This window comes from Ctenopharyngodon idella, chromosome 20, assembly GCF_019924925.1.
Source record: "Ctenopharyngodon idella isolate HZGC_01 chromosome 20, HZGC01, whole genome shotgun sequence".
Classification (NCBI taxonomy): Eukaryota; Metazoa; Chordata; class Actinopteri; order Cypriniformes; family Xenocyprididae; genus Ctenopharyngodon; species Ctenopharyngodon idella.
In genome coordinates this window covers 33,402,149-33,422,286 of record NC_067239.1, presented here as the reverse complement: position 1 = coordinate 33,422,286, position 20,138 = coordinate 33,402,149, and the positions used below count along the sequence as shown (strand labels likewise).

Below are 20,138 nucleotides of genomic sequence, written 5' to 3'. Positions count from 1 at the left end.
TATAGTAAACTGTAATTTATTCCTGCTGAATTTTCAGCATCATTACTCCAGTCTTCAGTGTCACATGATCCTTCAGAAATCATTCTGATAATAATAAATTACATTTTACTATATATTCACATAGAAACAGTCATCTTAAATTGTAATAATATTTGTGCCTTGGTGAGCAGAAGAGACTTCATTCAAAAACATGAAAAAACCTTAATGATTCCAAACTTTTCATTAGTAGTGTATATATATATATATTTAAATGTCACCTCGTCCTGTCTGAAGTCACACAGCGCCTGTACGAGTATATGTTGACCGGTGATCTTCTCCTCTGGGTTTCTGGGTTTCAGTCTGATAATGCTCTTGGATTTGACCACCAGCTGCTGCACCATCTCTCTCTGCTCCATCAGACGCTCGCGCTCTTTCTGACACACACACACACACACACACACACACACACACACACACACACACAGTTATAACCCTGCATGACTCCAGCAGCGCTCAGACGTGTGGAGACCTGAATGAAGCGTCACCTCCAGGCCCTGTAAGAGCTCCAGCAGGTTGGGCAGGAGGGTGGATTTATCGCAGGAGAACTTCTTGCGGATGCCCTCGTGTTCTTTCTGCAGTTTTCTGTTCATATCAGTCGTCTCCTTGAAGAACTGCAGAAAAGAGTTGTGTGGAGGCATTTTAGTATCTCTCTTATTTAGGTGGTATTTAGAAACTATTACAGTTTTTTTATTAAATTAGTTTTAATTTCATTTTTTTTTTTTGTTAAAGCTTCAGATTCATTGTGCTATTGTCATTTTTATCTATAGAGTTTTTATTCATTTTTATTTCAGTTTTTGCTTTAGTAATTTTAGTACTTCAAATTAAACTAAATAAAAAAATGTTGCCTTTTTAATTAGATTAATATTATTTTGATATATATTCGTTTCATTTAATTTTTCTAAGTTTAAATTAAATTAAATTTTATTTTCAATTACATTTTTGTTAAAGCTTTAGTTTTGTTGTGATATTGTTATTTTTATGTCGATATGTCTATATAGTTTATCAATTTTAGTTTTAGTTATTTTAGTATTCCAAGTTAAACTAAATAAAAGTGAGAAATGTTGCTTTGGGAATTAAATTTAATTAAATAAGTTGAAGGTTTTTTAATATTTTGAATTTTTTTCATATTTTTTGATTCATTGTCATTTTTCTTAAATTTTTTAGTTTTGTTGTGTTTTGACATTTTTAATAGTTTTTTTTAATATATCTATATATTTTTGTATTAATATTTATTTCAGTTTTAGTTATTTTAGCACTTCAGATTAAACTAAATAAAAATGAGAAATGTTACTTTGGCAATTAAATAAATAAAATAAGTTAAATGTTTTTATTAATATTTTGAATTTGTTTTTTTATTTTCATAGTTTCAATGTAATTTTTAGTTTTGTTGTGTTTTGACTTTTGACATTTTTATTAGTTTTTTCATTTTATTTCAGTTAACATTTATTTTATTTCAAGTAACAAAAATGTTTTTTTGTTTTATGTTTTTAGTTTGTGTAGTTTTACTCTTAGTTCAGCATGTTAACACTGGCAGTTACGCATTTAGATTCCAGTAAAAACGCCTTCATCCGTCCATCTCACCTGGCTGTATTGTGCGTTCTCCTTCAGATGGACGTTGATGCATTTGGTGATCTGTAGCAGCCAGCTCCACTGCGTCTGCAGCGTCTCCATGTAGGCCTGTGAGAAACACATCAGACTGAGTGAGAAACACGACAGGACGGGTCAAAACACGCCACACACTATCAGACACACACTCACCTGGATCTTATCAGATGCGGGGTGGTTGTTCTTCAGCAGGCCGTCCACCTTCGCTTTCAGGACGTTCAGATCAATTTCCTTTTGCTCCAGTTCGCTCATGAGTTTCTGAAACAAAGTACGGCTGTCAACACGGCTGAAAATAATATTTACAAATACCAAATAAACACTAATACAAGCACACACCAGGTGTTTAGATCAACAGTCCACAAGAGGGCGCCACACAAATACAAACCGATCAGTACCTTCTGTTCATTGCAAAGAACAAACCTGTTGCATTTATTTTTAAACTAAACTGCAAAATTAAAAAAGGTTTCAACTAGGCCAGCTCCAGTGTTCATTTTCACAATGTTTTTTATTCTTTAGATGAAAAATGTCTGACAAATTTACTCAAAATTGTCAAATTTTAATTGTAGTCAATTTTATTCTTTTTTTTTTTTTTTTTTTTTTTTTTTGCTAAAACAGTATCGTATACTAATTTTAGTTCAACATTTTTATTTTATTTTATTCTATTTCATCAGATACTATTTTATTTTATTTCATCATTTTTATTTTATTTTATTCTACTTCATCAAATACCATTTTATTTTATTTCATCATTTTATTTTATTCTATTTCAATGAATACTATTTTATTTCATCATTTTTATTTTATTTTATTCTATTTCATCGAATATTATTTTATTTTTTTCTAAAACAGCATCGAATACTAGTCAGTGTAATTTTAGTATCATTGAGATACTATCATATTTTTTATTAATATTTTAAATAAATTTTTATTTTTATTTTTTGTTTTTTCATTTTTCATTTTCATTTTAGTTAAAGTTTTAGTAATTTTGTTTTTGTGTTTGACATTTTTTATAGTTTTTGTTGTTTTTTCAATGTCTATATTAGTTTTTATTAATTATTATTATTATTTCAGTTTTAGATGTTTTAGTTAAATTGTTGCCTTGGCAAAAAGCTGAAATAAAATCTTTACTTTTTTTATATTTTATTTCAGATAATGCTTATTTTATTTGATTTCAAGTAATGAAATCATTTTAGTTTCAGTTTTAATTTTAGTAAACTTTATTAACCCTAATACTAGTCAATGACATTTTAGTTAATGAGAAAATGCAAAATTAAACAAAATATTCACAGATTTTATACATTATTTTAAACATGCATGTATAAAACATATATTAAAACATGACTCTTTTTTTTTTTTTTTTTTTTGCATCAGAATGAAATGAGTTTACGCTTAAAACAAGAAAAAATATCTGCCAGAAGGGTCCGAAAAATAACCTTGTTTTCCCTTTGAATTAAGATCATTTTTTGACTCCAGTGACAGATATTTTTTCTTGTTTTTAACACAAACTCACTTCATTTTGATACATTTTTCAGAAAACAAGACTTATTGAAGTAATTTTGCTTCTCAAGTAAATGTATCTTGATTTGAGAATGTTTAAATATGAATGTTTAAGAATGTTTAGGAAGAAAACATCTTTTGTATTACTGGAAACACACTTCATACACACTGAGGAGCGACTCAAACACATTGTCAGTCATGAACTTACCGAGAAGCTCTCTTGTTTCTGTGGGATGTATGTGTCTATGTTTTTATCGCCCCAGTCGAACACCAGCTCCTCCTCCTCGCGGTCGTTCACCCACATGATCTGACTGGAAATCTCCTGGATGATGTTGTGCAGGTCCTGCAGCTGAACGCTCCGCTGGTACGAGGTTTTCTGAAGATCAAGACGTGATGCTCTAATAACTTCCCCACACATCGACACATGTAATCTGAAGCTGCACACGTGTTTGAACGTCTCACCTGAAGACTGTCCCATTCTTGCTCTAGTTTGTTGAGATAGGATTTGTTTGCATCCGAGTTTTGATCTTTGCCTCGCATCTAGAAGTGAATCCACACAACAGATGTTGCCATGATGTACACAGACTTTCATTTAAATAGCATATCTTTACTGGTCAAACGTTTGGAATAATTGCGATTTTTTTTTAATGAGCAGCAAATCATCATATTAGAATGATTTCTGAAGGATCATGTGACACTGAAGACTGGAGTAATGATGCTGAAAATTCAACTTTAATCACAGGAATAAATTACACTTTACTATATATTCACATAGAAAACAGCTGATTTACATTGGAATAATATTTCACTATTTTTACTGTATTTTTGATCCAATAAATGCAGCCTTGGTGAGCAAAAATACATTTTTCAAAAATATTTAAAAATGTTTTAATTATTCCATACTTTTGACCGGTAGTGTGTATACAGTACATATACAGTAGGTATATATATATATATATATATATACACATATATATATATATATATATATACATATATACATATACATATATATATATACATATATACATATATACAACAGTTCGTTCTGGTTCTTGAATCTGATTGGCTGAGAGGTCTTTCCAGCCATGTGATATTCTACCAGTATCGCCACCATTTCACCGTCTGAATCACTCAGCAAACACACCATATTTTTATAGATACTACTGTTATTTTGTAATGTAATGTAGTTTTAAAGAGATTTTTTAGGCGAGAATATAATTGTTTAGACCTCACATATGTGATTTATATGTAAACATATAGCACCTATTTTGAAAATTTGTTCGTCAGCGGCCGTTCAGAGCTCGTGTACCCGCTGAGAACAGCCAGTCCTTTGGGAATTTGCCGCTGGCTCTTATGTAGATACTGTTTAAACATGAGGTATAATTCGTTTTGGGTATATCAAACGGGCAATCTTTGGTCTTGGTCTAATAGATTTGGTTTAAGAGCTATAATAAGTTTCAAAACTTTATATTTACACTGAAATTAAATCCTGTACTAACTAGAGCGCTGCTTTCGTACGTTTGACTGAACTGTTTGCTTGTGTTTATTTCCTGTTTAACTTCTTATACTGTTATAATGGCTATTGCTGTTCATTTAAATATTAGTGTTCAGTAAATAATATTTTATATAAATAACATGCCGTATTTTTTGGTATTGAGAAAGAGTCCGTTAGTGATTTCAACTTCAGTGAAAGTTACATTAATACGCCATTAGATGGCGGTAAAGACTGTCTTTATAAGTGAGTCAGTCTTAAAGACTTTTATATTGAAATGGACTGAAACAAGGAAACAAGGACGTTGTTTTTACTTTAAACAACATCTTACGAGACGCAACTGACAGATGCATCGACTAGCGCTGTCATGGGAAATCCTCTTACACATTAAAAGGACAAAGATATCGCTTTCCTCAGCCGACATTCAAACTGATTTAGTGATTATGAATATAAGATTGACCTGAAGAATATCAGCTAGATGCAGGTCATACACTCGCTCAGGTGATCTCTCTCTCATAATACTCTACATATTACAGTGAGTTTCAATGAAGCGACTCAACGTTCCTTCGTTACGAGTTCTAAAGTGACGTTTTACAATTAGTAATGGAGGCTTGGGTTCAACTGTTAAACTGTAAATTTGAGATTTGAATCCGTGGCGGAAGGAAGTAGTTCCTCACAAAAGAGGGTTGTTGTTTCTTATTTATTTACACACTTGTGCCTGTTGTATAAACGCAATATCACACTCATAGCCGTGCAATATGGCTGTATATCAGCACACTTTGATTACCTACAGCCGAATCACAGCCGTGCTGATATACAGCCATATCGTACGGCTACAAGTGTGATATTGCTCACACACATATACATACTTATATATATATATATATACATATATATATATATATATATATATATATATATATATATATATAAAGTAGGCTCTATTTTCTTTTTGTAAAATATTATTTCTTATATTTTTCTAGTGATTTTGAGATGAAATATGATCTGATTCTGATCATGTACAGTAATAAATGTCACTTTAAGCTCTAATCTTAAATTTGACATGTTTAAAAGGAAACCAGGCATGAAAACAAAATAATGCACAGTTGAAAAGATGGAGTCTGTGTTTTCTCATGAACTCACCAGCTCCGTTCGGGCTCGATCCACCTCCACACTTCTCTGGATGGAGCTGTGAAACGCGCTGTGATTGGTTATCTGCTGCTCGACGGCCGCCAAATCATCTCCCCACGACGACGTCTCGATCAGCCGCTGCTCACAAACACACGCGCGCACATTAAACAAGCAGCATTTCACACTTTATATCTGTACATTTATATCTAGTTGAAACTGGGCAAAGAAATGCATGATGAGGATGTTTAGACAGTCAACTAAAATCCAATTACAACCGACAACAAATCATGTTGCATCAAAACTAAATCACTCCTATTATAATGACCAGCGCTCTCTACACTGGAAGATTATTGTTTTCTGCTCAATATGCAGTGGATTGTCTCGTTCTTCTCTCCGGCGTTCTCAAAAAGACCGTTTGGGCTCTTCAGCAGACGTCTGTTTTTCATTAACTCTGACCTCACTGACAGGAGGGAGTGCTATATCTGCCGTAAGCGTCGTGTTATTGACCCCTGCGGGAGTCTGAGGAATTCTGGGGTTTTAGGACTCATGGGAGAGAGTCAAACAGACAGACAGTAATAGTCTGAGTCTGCAAAACAGTGTTTCTGTGGGCGAGTGGGAGGCAGAGAAAGTTTGTGTACTTTGGCAGGATGCCACGCTCTAATCTCGCTGAGCTTCATTTCATCTGTTCAGGGTTTTTCTTTCATTTTCTCTTGCTCTGTCCGTCCTGGAAATCACTTCAGCCCGTGTCCTATAGGAACAGAGCAGCATGATAACTGCTATCTTAAGTTGATGTCTATTTCTGTCACATAAGGCTGAGAAGCTCCGCCCACGCTGAGATCTCACTGGATGAGAATTCTGCTTAACATACCTGTATATTAAACATTAGATATACTACCATTCAAAAGAAATGTATACTTTTATTCAGCAAGGATGCATTAAATTGATCAAAAGCGACAGTAAAGACATTTATAATGCCACAAAAGATTCTATTTCAGTTCTTTTGAACTTTCTATTTATTAAAGAATCCTGAAAAATAAAATGTATGACGATTTCCACAAAAGTATTCAACCATAAATGTTTCTTGAGCATCAAATCATCATATTAGAATGATTTCTGAAGGATCATGTGACACTGAAGACTGGAGTAATGATGCTGAAAATTCAGCTTTGATCACAGAAATAAATTACATTTTACTATATATTCACATAGAAAACAGCTGTTTAAAATTGTAAAAAATACAGTTAAAATTGTGAAATATTTATTTATTATATTACATTTTTTTCTTATTTTATATCTATATTTGTATATCTATTTTTTTTTTTTTATATATATTTAGTTTTATTTTTATATAGTAAAAACAGAAATATATATATTTCAGCATTTTTGCTTTCAATAATGACAGAAATATTGATGCTACAGCCAGCTGATATGGCTAAAAATAATTTATCTCAATGTATTTCAGTCTTTTGATGATGTTTAACATTGGAAAAAAATATTTTGAACATTAGAGTACAATTTGAATTTTTTATTATATTTTTTATTCATTATATTATATTTTTTCTTATTTTATATCTATATTTTTATATCTATTTTGTTTTTATATATTTAGTTCTATTTTTATATAGTAAAAACAGAATATATATATATATATAATTTTTTTTTTTTTTTTACATTTATATTTCAGCATTTTTGCTTTCAATAATGACAGAAATATTGATGCTACAGCCAGCTGATATGGCTAAAAACCGATACATCTCCATATATTTAAGTCTTTTGATGATGTTTATATCAAATAACACATAAAAACTACATTAAAATCACTGCAACATTCACAATAGTGCTTAATTATAATCGCCTGCAAAATCGCCAGTCCTGCTTGACACGTGAAACTTGTCGGGTCTTGCATTGATAAAAAAAAAACAATTTTTTAAGTCCCCACGACACTTTCATAAGGTCCTAAACAGAGACGCCGGACGTGTGCGCGTCACGTACCCTCTGCTGCAGGATCCAGGCCATGGCTTCGGTGAAGAAGCGGTTGGGTTCTTCACGGCTCATGGTGCGCCGGATCGTCCTGCTGCCCCACTTCTGCTGCGGAGGGGCATTCAGAGCCATGCTGAGATCTCTTATCTGCTCAGAAAACAGATTCACACTGTTCACAGACAGAGAGAGAGAGAGAGAGAGAGAGAGAGAGAGAGAGAGAGAGAGAGAGAGAGAGAGAGAGAGAGAGAGAGAGAGAGAGAGAGAGAGAGAGAGAGAGAGAGAGAGAATATAAGGTTACATTGGAAGTGAGCATATAAGACACTAAAGGGCAGAAACATACTGATTCATGAATTACATACACACTACTGTTTCAAAGATTGGGGGTGGTAAGACTTTTTTAAATGTTTCTGAAAGAAGTCTCTTCTGCTCAACAAGACTGCATTTATTTGATCAAAAATACAGTAAAAAATGTAAAATATATTATTACAATGTAAAATATCTGTTTTCTATGTGAATATATAATAAAGAGTAATTTATTCCTGTGATCAAAGCTGAATTTTCAGTGTCACATGATCCTTCAGAAATCATTCTGATATGATAATTTGCTGCTCAAGAAACATTTATGATTATTATCAGTGTTGAAAACAGCTTCATATTTTTGCCTGTTTTAATGAATCTGGGTCAATGACGTGACGGGTCATTTTTTTGTCCAAAGGCCTTAATAATAATAATAATAATAAAAAACACAGATATGACATCCAAAGTATGTAAGGTAGTACAACTAGATCAATTTTATAGAAACCAAAAGGTTTTAATTATATTTTGCTACATATAAAGGCATTTTAAAGATTTTGAAGTGTCAAAAGGTCATTTGGTTTAACTGTCCGAAGGCCAATACAGCCATTTCATTTGTGATTAAAATATCTTAAAATGTAATAAATGTATATATTTTTTATTCTGCCATGATTTTATAACATCATATATCAACAGTGCAAAATAATATTAAAATTATGTGTAGAAGTCGTTGCTTTGTTATGAGAAAGAATGTCCGGAAAAATGAATTTCATTGATGTCATTCGGAGTAACCAATATAAAGGGACCATTTTGGATCAAGTCATGTGGTCAGTATCATGTGACAGGATGTGACATCATTCAGACACCTGTGAAGGATCACATGGTCATGAAGCAAAGTAACTAACTCTCTCTTAACTATTTGATAAATTCATGTTTTCACTTGCTCATACGCATGTCCCGAAACATCAGGTCATTCGGTACAACCGCTATAAAACATGAAAAATGTTGTAATATTTTAAAAACTTGTACTAAATATAAAATATTTGCTAGCTAGACATCAGCCTGTTAGCAGTGTTTGACAATATCGTCATTCGGTATAACCAAAAGTGTCATTCGGTGAAACCGAAATTTTGGTTAAACCAAATTACTTTTTTGGTCTTTTTCTAGTAAAAAAAAAAAAAAAATGACAAAAAGAGTGTTAATTGATTATAAAAACCACATAATCTCATTGTTAACACTTAATAAAACTTCAAAATTAATTATATCTTCATTATGTTTTAAAAAACCTTATTCGTCAATGACCCTCTTAACTTCGTCTGAATTTATTATTTCGCAATTCCACTTGGTGCCAACAGAAATTACTTCATGTTTAAAATCTAAATGGGTGTGGCCTAGTAGCAGCATCATTACCTGAAGCCCCTCCCCAAACCTACTCCACATCATTTCCTGTCCTCTCAGTACTAAATATTTTGGCAAAAAGGCACAACGTGAGTGGTGCAAAACGTCGTATTTGCAAAGGTGTTCGGAGTGTTTTGTTGTTATGAGGTTGCAAGGTTAACGGGAAGTTTCTACCACAACATGTAAATGCATGTTTTTGTGTGTCTCACCTCCGCACCACACCGTCAGACGGCAGGTTCTGCTGGTTCAGCTCCACTGCAAAGTTTCTGAGCTGGTCAGTGATATCAGCAGCGGATTGCAGACAACTTTGAGCTTCAATGAAAGCGTTGGCATCTCCACCCTGCAGCGCAAACACACACACACACACACACACACACACACGCCGAGAACAATACAAACCAGCCATCAGAAAAGCCCAGGATCAACAAATCCACACAGTCACCCTGCCGAGTGTGTGACTAGGCCTCGTTTATGTGGCAATCTGAACTACAGAACAAACAAAACTTAAATCTGTAAGCTTAAACTTAAACTTAAATCAGCTCTTGCTCAAACAGCAATATTACACACTAAAGAAACATGAACAGGAATAAGTGCTCTTTGAGTTTGAAATGAAACCTAAATCTCAGTTCAAACAACATAGATGAAATTAGCAAAAAACAAAGCAGAAGATACAGTTCAGTGTATATGAATATATGTATATATCTGTAACAAACTGAACAACTAAAGATTCGATTATTGTGTGCAAAATGCATCAGATCGTGTGTGAACAGAGTTTATTCATCCTCATGTCGTTCCAAACACGTATGACTTTCTTTCTTCGGTGTAACACAAAAGAAGATATTCTGAAGAATGTTCACGCTGCTCTTTTACACACACACCGCATTAGTATTTAGTCTTTTGTATTTCGTTTTTGTCTTTTCCAGTACAAATAACATTCTTAAATCAAGATACATTTACTTACCTAAGATATTAAGTGTCGCTTGGCGCTCTTTTTATTTATTGCCTTTTTTTCATATCACATGTTTTAGTAATCATCATAAATATCAATCGAAAGCTTACGAACTCAAGATTCAGTCTGTGAAAACCGTATTGAAATCGGATGTTGCATTACCATGGAAATGGTACTTTAATTTCTTTTAGCGAGCTCCTCAACTAGTGGGTGGTGTCAGGTTTCATATTACAATATTTATTTTAGCTACTTTATAGTCAAAACCTTTTCTAATCTTGACAAAACACATATCGGCGGAAAGGTCTGAGTCTCACGGTTCCATATTTGTCCACTATTTTGTGACAGAAGTGAAATTTGGACAGAAATGTATCAATTTGTAATGGAAGAAAAAATTCAATAGAATGTCGGTGACACCCAGTGGCTATTTTTGGTACATCATCTAAACAAAATCTCATGGGAACTTAAATTTTTGTGATATCAACTTCAAATTTGAAACACAACTTGATTAGACATATGGCTTTCATTTGATAGCAATTTTAAAGGGTTAGTTCACCCAAAAATGAAAATTCTGTCATTAATTACTCACCCTCATGTCGTTCCACACCTTCGTTAATCTTTGAAACACAAATTAAGATATTTTTGATGAAATCCGATGGCTCAGTGAGGCCTCCATAGCCAGCAATGACATTTCCTCTCTCAAGATCCATTAATGTACTAAAAACATATTTAAATCAGTTCATGTGAGTACAGTGGTTCAATATTAATATTATAAAGCGACGAGAATATTTTTGGTGCGCCAAAAAAAAACAAAATAACGACTTATATAGTGATGGCCGATTTCAAAACACTGCTTCATGAAGCTTCGGAGCGTTATGAATCTTTTGTGACGAATCATGATTCGGATCGTGTGTCAAACCGCCAAACTGCTGAAATCACGTGACTTTGGCGCTCCGAACCGCTGATTCGACACGCTGATTCATAACGCTCCGAAGCTTCATGAAGCAGTGTTTTGAAATCGGCCATCACTATATAAGTCTTTATTTAGTTTTTCTGGCGCACCAAAAATATTCTCGTGGCTTTATAATATTAATATTGAACCACTGTACTCACATGAACTGATTTAAATATGTTTTTAGTACATTAATGGATCTTGAGAGAGGAAATGTCATTGCTGGCTATGCAGGCCTCACTGAGCCATCGGATTTCAACAAAAATATCTTAATTTGTGTTACAAAGATGAACGAAGGTCTTATGGGTGTGGAACGGCATGAGGGTGAGTAATAAATGACATTATTTTCATTTTTGGGTGAACTAACACTTTAAAGTACAATATATTTGATAAAATATACATTTTATATAAAATAAAAAATGTTTACTACAATACATTTGATTTAAAATAAATTTAAACTTACATAACTTTTTCATATTTTTATTCATGCTAATTTTTTAAATAAGTAAATAAGGATAATTTTAATTTTTTGTGAACTAAATTTTATATATATATATATATATATATATATATATATATATATATATATATTTTTTTTTTTTTTTTTTTTTTTTTTTAATATTATTTTTATGATACATACCAGTCGGCAAAAAACAATCCAAAAAAAAAAAAAAAAAAAAATTTTAAAAATTGGGCAAAACGGAGGTAATGATTAATAATAGTAATAAACTATTATTTTAGCACATGCATTATACATGTTTTACTTTCATTTTCTCCAGAATGCCTCAGTCAGATGAGGAACAGGAGTGTTTTATTATCTGAGAAATGTTAATTATGTGTGTAAACACACTCATGTGATTCTCATGACCTGTACAGCACATTTATGATCCTGTGAACTCTTGACAAGGTTCCTGAATCCACAAAACTGTGAATATATAGGCTACTCACAGACTTAAGTATCACTGCTGTCCTGTCCAGGTAATCCTGACACTGAGTCTGTAGAAACAATATCCGCTGCTGCATAGACGGCATGGTAGGCCTGGTGGGAGAAAAAAATAAAAATCAGCTTTGCATCACAGGAATTAATTACATTTTAAAACGCATTCAAATTGAAAACAGTTCTTTTAAATTGTAATATTATTTTGCAATTTTTTACAGTTTTTACTGCATCAAATAAAAGCAGAAAACAATCTTATTTATTCCAAACTTTTGACCAGTACTGTATGTAAATGCAATTATCAGTACAAGCAATGCAGAGATTTATAAATGGGCTTTTCACTGCTGATCCTGCAGTAAACACTTCCTCAAGACAAGCTCCTCTAAACCATAAACGCTTCAAAAGCCCATCTGAACACTGACTGATTCATTGTGGTTTATGAGCAGCTTGTTCTTCGCTGATTTACGGCGATGCATTCCTCTATCGCCCTGCAGAATCTCTCAGTCAACCCGCGACACGGAGACGCCCAACCAGCCGGAGCAGGTCAAAAAACTCCTGTATATGAATCTGATCCATTTAATAAATCTCTCCAGTACTGAAAACACGGCTGTTTTGCTTCCAATACTTTCTATTTAGACTAATACTTGTCAGGTTTTATTATATTACAAGTTATACATGATTGTTTCCAACTGAAGATGATAGTTTTATAGGTCACTCCTTGAATTAATGATCTACTGTAGATAAAGACAGTTTAATGCTGTGCAAACAAAGCAATCAAGCACATCAGCTCCTGTTAGAAAAATATACTTTAAGAATTTTAAAAGCAAACGCTTTTAACTTTTCAACATTACAATGCTGGGTTGTTTCAACCCAAATTTGGGTCAAAAATGGACAAACATTTTTAAATTAAATTTTTAACCCAACGGTTGGGTTTGTCCATATTTGACCCACATTTGGGTTGAAATAATCGCATACAATTGAAATGTTAAAAAGCAGCTTTAAAAATGTAAAACAAATACAAAATTATATATACATTATATATATTAGAATATTATATATTTTAAATATATATGTATCGAAATATGATGTTGTATCATTAAAATATAGTATTATTATAATTTATTATTATGTGATATTTATGCATAAAATTGAAAAGTTAAAAAGCAGCTTTAAAAATGTAAAATACAAAATTATATAAACATTTTATATATTAAAATATTATATATTTTACAAATATATATTGAAATATGACATGTTATATAATTAAAATAGAATATTTAATATATTATATATTTTTAAAAAGATATATAATTATATTATTATTATAATTTATTATGATATAATATTTATGCATAAAATTGAAAAGTCAAAAAGCAGCTTTAAACATGCAAAACAAATACAAAATTATATATACACTATATATATATTAAAATATTATATATTTTAATATATATTGAAATATGATGTTGTATAATTAAAATATAATAAATTAAAAAGCATATTATTATTATAATTTATTATATAATTTTTATGCATAAAACTGAAAAGCTTTAAAAATGTAAAACAAATACATATTATATATATATTAAAATATATTAAATATTATATATTTAAATTATATATTAAAGTATATTATATATACATTATTATTATAATTTATATATTATTTATTATTTATATACATTATTATATAACATTTATATACACATATTACATTTTTAAAGCATATTGTTGAAAATGAAGTTTATTTTGCATTATGACTGTTCAGTTTATATAAATAAAATATAATACATTCTTAAATAAATTATTAAAATAAACCATACTAAAAAAAAATTATTTGATTTAATTTTATCTGATGCATTGTTTTACATTAATATCTTGCGTAGGCGTTCTGAGTTCTAAAACATGTGATACAAAGTTGAAACCAAAAGGAATGTTTTGGTGCAAAACATTCAACGAATAAAATTAGGCAAGTAAACAAATAGAAACCAGACATATCTAAACGACCCATCTCATTTGAATGGAGAATATGCATATGAATGCACAACAGAGTCGTTATTCATGTTTATGACCAGTAGCTGCCAAATGACTCATGAACTTCTGCGCAGCGCTTGGATACGGCAGCCATCGCCTTCCCCACAGGATCCTGCCATTACTGAGCATGTAGATTTACAGGAAGCTTTGCACGACAAGAGTCCTAAAGTGACCTGTAAACTCGCGCAGAAACGAAAACAAAGGAGCCACACAGTATCAGCAGGGATTGTGTTACCGAAGAGCCCGATCCACCTGCAGCAGAGGCCTACATTTACACAAGCTCACTTCAGAAACTCCCAGCTTTATATACTCTCATTCTGAGAGATATGAGCGCCTTTGATGTGTCTATATAACCTTTGAACCTCTGCTACAGTTTCACTTCAACAGACAATGTACTTCACTCAGGTTTTACTCCATCACTGTTTTTACTAAAATGCTGGGTTAAAAAACAACCCAAGTTGGGTTGAATATGGACAAACCCAGCAGTTGGGTTGAATGTTTGACACAACCTGCTGGGTAGTTTGATTTAACTCAACTATTGTTTAAAGATGACTATATGGCTGGCTTAAAATGAACCCAAAACATAATTACTAGAGGCAACAATAGTAATCAAAAGGTGAACATTTATTAATAAGCAATTTAATAAATGTTTATTATTTAATTATTAGTTATTAAACTTATTAATAAATGTTTCCTATTTTGGGTTAATTTTAAGTGAGCAATATAGTAATTTTTAAACAATAGTTGAGTTAAATAAAACTACCCAGCAGGTTGGTCAAACATTTAACCCAATTGCTGGGTTTGTCCATATTTAACCCAACTTGGGTTGTTTTTAACCCAGAGTGTAGTTCTGTTAAATACATCTCTTTCAACATTTTTAATCTTTTTGCATTATTATTTTTAAAATGATTTTGAATGATCTAAATGTTTACCATTTTGTATTAGATTTATTTTTTCTTAAATAGACCACGTCTGAACACTGACCCGAGCCTTGGAATTGTGAGAAAAAAGTCAGAATTGTGAGAAAAAAGTCGGTATTGTGAGGTATAAACTCGGAATTGCAAGATACAAACTCGGAATTGCGAGAAAAAAGTCGGAATTGTGAGATAGAAACTCAGATTTGCAAGAAAAAAATGGAATTGTGAGATAGAAACTCGGAATTTTGAGAAAAAATTCAGAATTGTGAGAAAAAGTCGGAATTGTGAGAAAAAAGTCGGTATTGTGAGGTATAAACTCGGAATTGCAAGATACAAACACGGAATTGCGAGAAAAAAGTCAGAATTGTGAGATAAACTCGGAATTGCGAGAAAAAAGTCGGAATTGTGAGATAGAAACTCAGATTTGCAAGAAAAAAATGGAATTGTGAGATAGAAACTCAGAATTGTGAGATAGAAACTTGGAATTGTGAGATAGAAACTCGGAATTGTGAGAAAAAAGTCAGAATTGTGAGATAGAAACTCGGAATTGCGAGAAAAAAGTCGGAATTGTGAGAAAAAAGTCGGTATTGTGAGGTATAAACTCGGAATTGCAAGATACAAACTCGGAATTGCGAGAAAAAAGTCAGAATTGTGAGATATAAACTCGGAATTGCGAGAAAAAAGTCGGAATTGTGAGAAAAAAGTCGGAATTGTGAGATAGAAACTCAGATTTGCAAGAAAAAAATGGAATTGTGAGATAGAAACTTGGAATTGTGAGATAGAAACTTGGAATTTTGAGAAAAAATTCAGAATTGTGAGAAAAAGTCGGAATTGTGAGATATAAACTCAGAATTGTAAGATATAAACTTGGAATTGTGAGATATAAACTCGGAATTGTGAGAAAAAAGTCGGTATTGTGAGGTATAAACTCAGAATTGCAAGATACAAACACGGAATTGCGAGAAAAAAGTCAGAATTGTGAGATAAACTCGGAATTGCAAGATACAAACACGGAATTGTGAGAAAAAAGTCAGAATTGTGAGATAGAAACTCGGAATTGCGAGAAAAAAGTCGGAATTGTGAGAAAAAAGTCGGTATTGTGAGGTATAAACTCGGAATTGCAAGATACAAACTCGGAATTGCGAGAAAAAAGTCAGAATTGTGAGATATAAACTCGGAATTGCGAGAAAAAAGTCGGAATTGTGAGATAGAAACTCAGATTTGCAAGAAAAAAATGGAATTGTGAGATAGAAACTTGGAATTGTGAGACAGAAACTTGGAATTTTGAGAAAAAATTCAGAATTGTGAGAAAAAGTCGGAATTGTGAGATATAAACTCAGAATTGTAAGATATAAACTTGGAATTGTGAGATATAAACTCGGAACTGTGAGAAAAAAGTCGGTATTGTGAGGTATAAACTCGGAATTGCAAGATACAAACACGGAATTGCGAGAAAAAAGTCAGAATTGTGAGATAAACTCGGAATTGCAAGATACAAACACGGAATTGCGAGAAAAAAGTCAGAATTGTGAGATAAACTCGGAATTGCGAGAAAAAAGTCGGAATTGTGAGATATAAACTCGGAATTGCGAGAAAAAAGTCGGAATTGTGAGATAGAAACTCAGAATTGTGAGATAGAAACTTGGAATTGTGAGATATAAACTCGGAATTGTGAGAAAAAAGTCAGAATTGTGAGATAGAAACTCAGAATTGTGAGATAGAAACTTGGAATTGTGAGATAGAAACTCGGAATTGTGAGAAAAAAGTCAGAATTGTGAGATAGAAACTCGGAATTGCGAGAAAAAAGTCGGAATTGTGAGATAGAAACTCGGAATTGTGAGAAAAAATTTGGAATTGTGAGAAAAAGTCAGAATTGTGAGATATAAACTCAGAATTGTAAGATATAAACTTGGAATTGCAAGAAAAATGTCGGAATTGTGAGATATAAACTTGCATATTATTTTTAAAATTATTTTGAATGATCTACCATTTTGTATTAGATTTAATTTTTCTTAAATAGTCCATGTCTGAACACTGAATACTAACATTTTTCTGGTTTCTATTTGTTTCTATTCTATTCTATTTGTTTACTCGCCTAATTTTATCCTTTGAATGTTTTGCACCAAAACATTCCATTTTGTTTCAACTTTGTATCACGTTTTAGAAGAACTCGGAACGCCTACTCAAGATATTAGTGTAAAATAATGCACCAGATAAAATTAAATCAAATAAAAAATATTTTAATATGGTTTATTTTAATAATTGGTGTGTACTTTTGACGCATTTTTTTTTAAATTCTGTATAAACTGAAACTTCCGCAAACAAAAACAAATTAGATACTTTTTGCATATAGTGCATGTTAATGCAAACGTTTAATTAAATTGTATTTATTATGTAGGTGAATTAATGTATAAAATAATAACACGTTCATATTAAACGCACGAACTTGCAGTGTTACAAGGACGCTATGGTAAAAAGAGTATAAAAAGCCAATGAAAACGCAAGTAACAGGTGTTTACTCACACTTGCCCCGCGCTCATAGAGCCTCTGGAGAAAGTTTGGTTGTATCCCTCCACGTACTCCTGGGTGAAGCCATTATTCCCCCGCTGCACCACCATCTCACCGTACGGATACGCGGCCGCGGCGTTGAGCTCGCTGCGCGACCCGGAGCGGCGTCCCGTCATGCTGAGCCCGCGCTGCGAGCCGTACATGCTCATGACTGCGCCCGAGCTTCACACTTAAAATGGCGGAGTTTTAAAAGTGAACCTGAGGTCAGATGCGCAGCTCCAGATGAACCAGCCGTGAAGAGCCTCTGATCGCAACTCCACTAGGAAGAGCCGCAGTTCACTGATCCGAAGTCACACCCACAGACCTCCATCTGAACACACCCTCACGTGCCTGGAGGCGTCTCTCTGTGCACTGTTGAGGGAAGTTTACAATTACATTCAGCATTATGACATGTTTAAAAACTATTTTAAACAACATACTTGTTGCTAATTATCGCGCATGCAGATTTATGACCTCCGAGAGTATATCTGTACTTTCAGAAATGCATTTGCATAACGATTTAAAGCATTGAAATATATTTTTTCCATAATCATGTCCCTTTAGGTGCAACTGAACATTTTAGTAACTTGAAATGTAGGTGTGCACATATGAAGTTTATACTTGTAAATCTATTAAAGTGACCTGCAAAAGGTGATTCAGAATGGTGAAAGATTTGAAATGCTTTAAAACACTTTCCCTTTACGTATTTACATATGAAAATTGAATGCTCATGAAATTAAAAGTCCAAGCAGAGATCATTCAGATGTGTTTGCCATCACTGATGGTTCTGGGTCTACAGGAAAGACGAGTCTTTCTCCTAAAAACACCCTGAAGACAGTTTCTGTCATTACGCTTCTCCAAGCTTCAATCGCCCTTGGCACCTGATTAAAGAAGCGGTACGCTGGTATGCCAGATATCGAACAGGTTAACACAGGACACGTTATAATGCATGCACATTAAACTCCAACTATCAATGCATGCGATCATTTCTTCTGAAATGATTAGAGTGCAGTTTTAGTTGTGTGTATGGGTGGGGTGTGTTGTGGCTTTCGACTTTGTGACTGAACTCAGAGGTCATTCGCTGCAGTAAATACAGAACCTCTGTGTGCTGCTTTAGGGTCTTTCCTCATGCACACTCCTCTTTTTCTCACATTTCTGACTTTTTCTCACAAATGCAAGTTTACATCTCACAATTCTGACTTTTTTCCACCTCCAAATTCTGAGTTTGCATCTCACAATTTAGATTTTCTGAGTTTACATCTTGTAATTCTGACTTATTTTTTCTCACAATTGTTTGTTTATATCTTACAATTCAGACTTTTATAAAAGTCTGAATTGTGAGAAATAAACTTTTGACTTTTAAATAAACTTTTATATCTTGCCATTCTAATTGGAGTTCTGACTTTTTCAGAATTGCGAGGGAAAAAAGTCAGAATTGTGAGAAATAAATGCAGAATTGTGAGGAAAAAGTCAGAATTATGAGATATAAACTGAATTGTGAGATAAAAAGTTGGAGAAAAAGTCTGAAATGTGAGATATAACTTGGAATTGCAAGGAAACAAATCTGAATTGTGAGATATAAACCTGCAATTGTGGAAAAAAAGTCAGAATTGTGTGAAAAAAAGTTAGGAATTGTGAGATATAAACTTGGAACTGCGAGGAAAAAAGTCGGAATTGTGAGATATAAACTCGGAATTGCAAGAAAAAAGTCGGAATTGAGAGATATAAACTCGGAATTGCAAGAAAAAAGTTGGAATTGTGAGATATAAACTCGGAATTGTGAGAAAAAAGTTGGAATTGTGAGATATAAACCCGGAATTGCGAGAAAAAAGTTGGAATTGTGAGATATAAACTCGGAATTGCGAGAAAAAAGTTGGATTTGTGAGATATAAACTCGGAATTGCAAGAAAAAGTCGGAATTGTGAGATATAAACTTGGAATTGCGCTAAAAAAAGTCGGAATTGTGATATATAAACTCGGAATTGCAAGAAAAAAGTCGGAGTTGTGAGATATAAACTCGGAATTGCGAGAAAAAAGTCGGAGTTGTGAGATATAAACTCAGAATTGTGAGAAAAAAGTCGGAATTGTGAGAAAAAAGCCGGAATTGTGAGATATAAACTCGGAATTGCGAGAAAAAAAGTCGGAATTGTGAGATATAAACTCGGAATTGCGAGAAAAAAAGTCGGAATTGTGAGATATAAACTTTCAACTTTTTAATAAACTTTTATATCTTGCAATTCTAAGATTATATCTTGGAATTCTGAATTTTTCTCAGAATTGCAAGGAAAAAAGTCAGAACTGTGAGATATAAACTTAAAATTGGGCGAAAAAAAGGCCAAAATTTGAGATAAAATGTCGCAACTACC

General features: G+C 32.7%; 1 pseudogene; it reads right to left on the bottom strand.

The window, feature by feature from the left end:
- Positions 1-18,138, bottom strand: part of LOC127502640 (desmoplakin-like) — a 32,234-nt pseudogene extending 14,096 nt beyond the window's left edge.
- Positions 18,139-20,138: the final 2,000 nt, after the last annotated feature.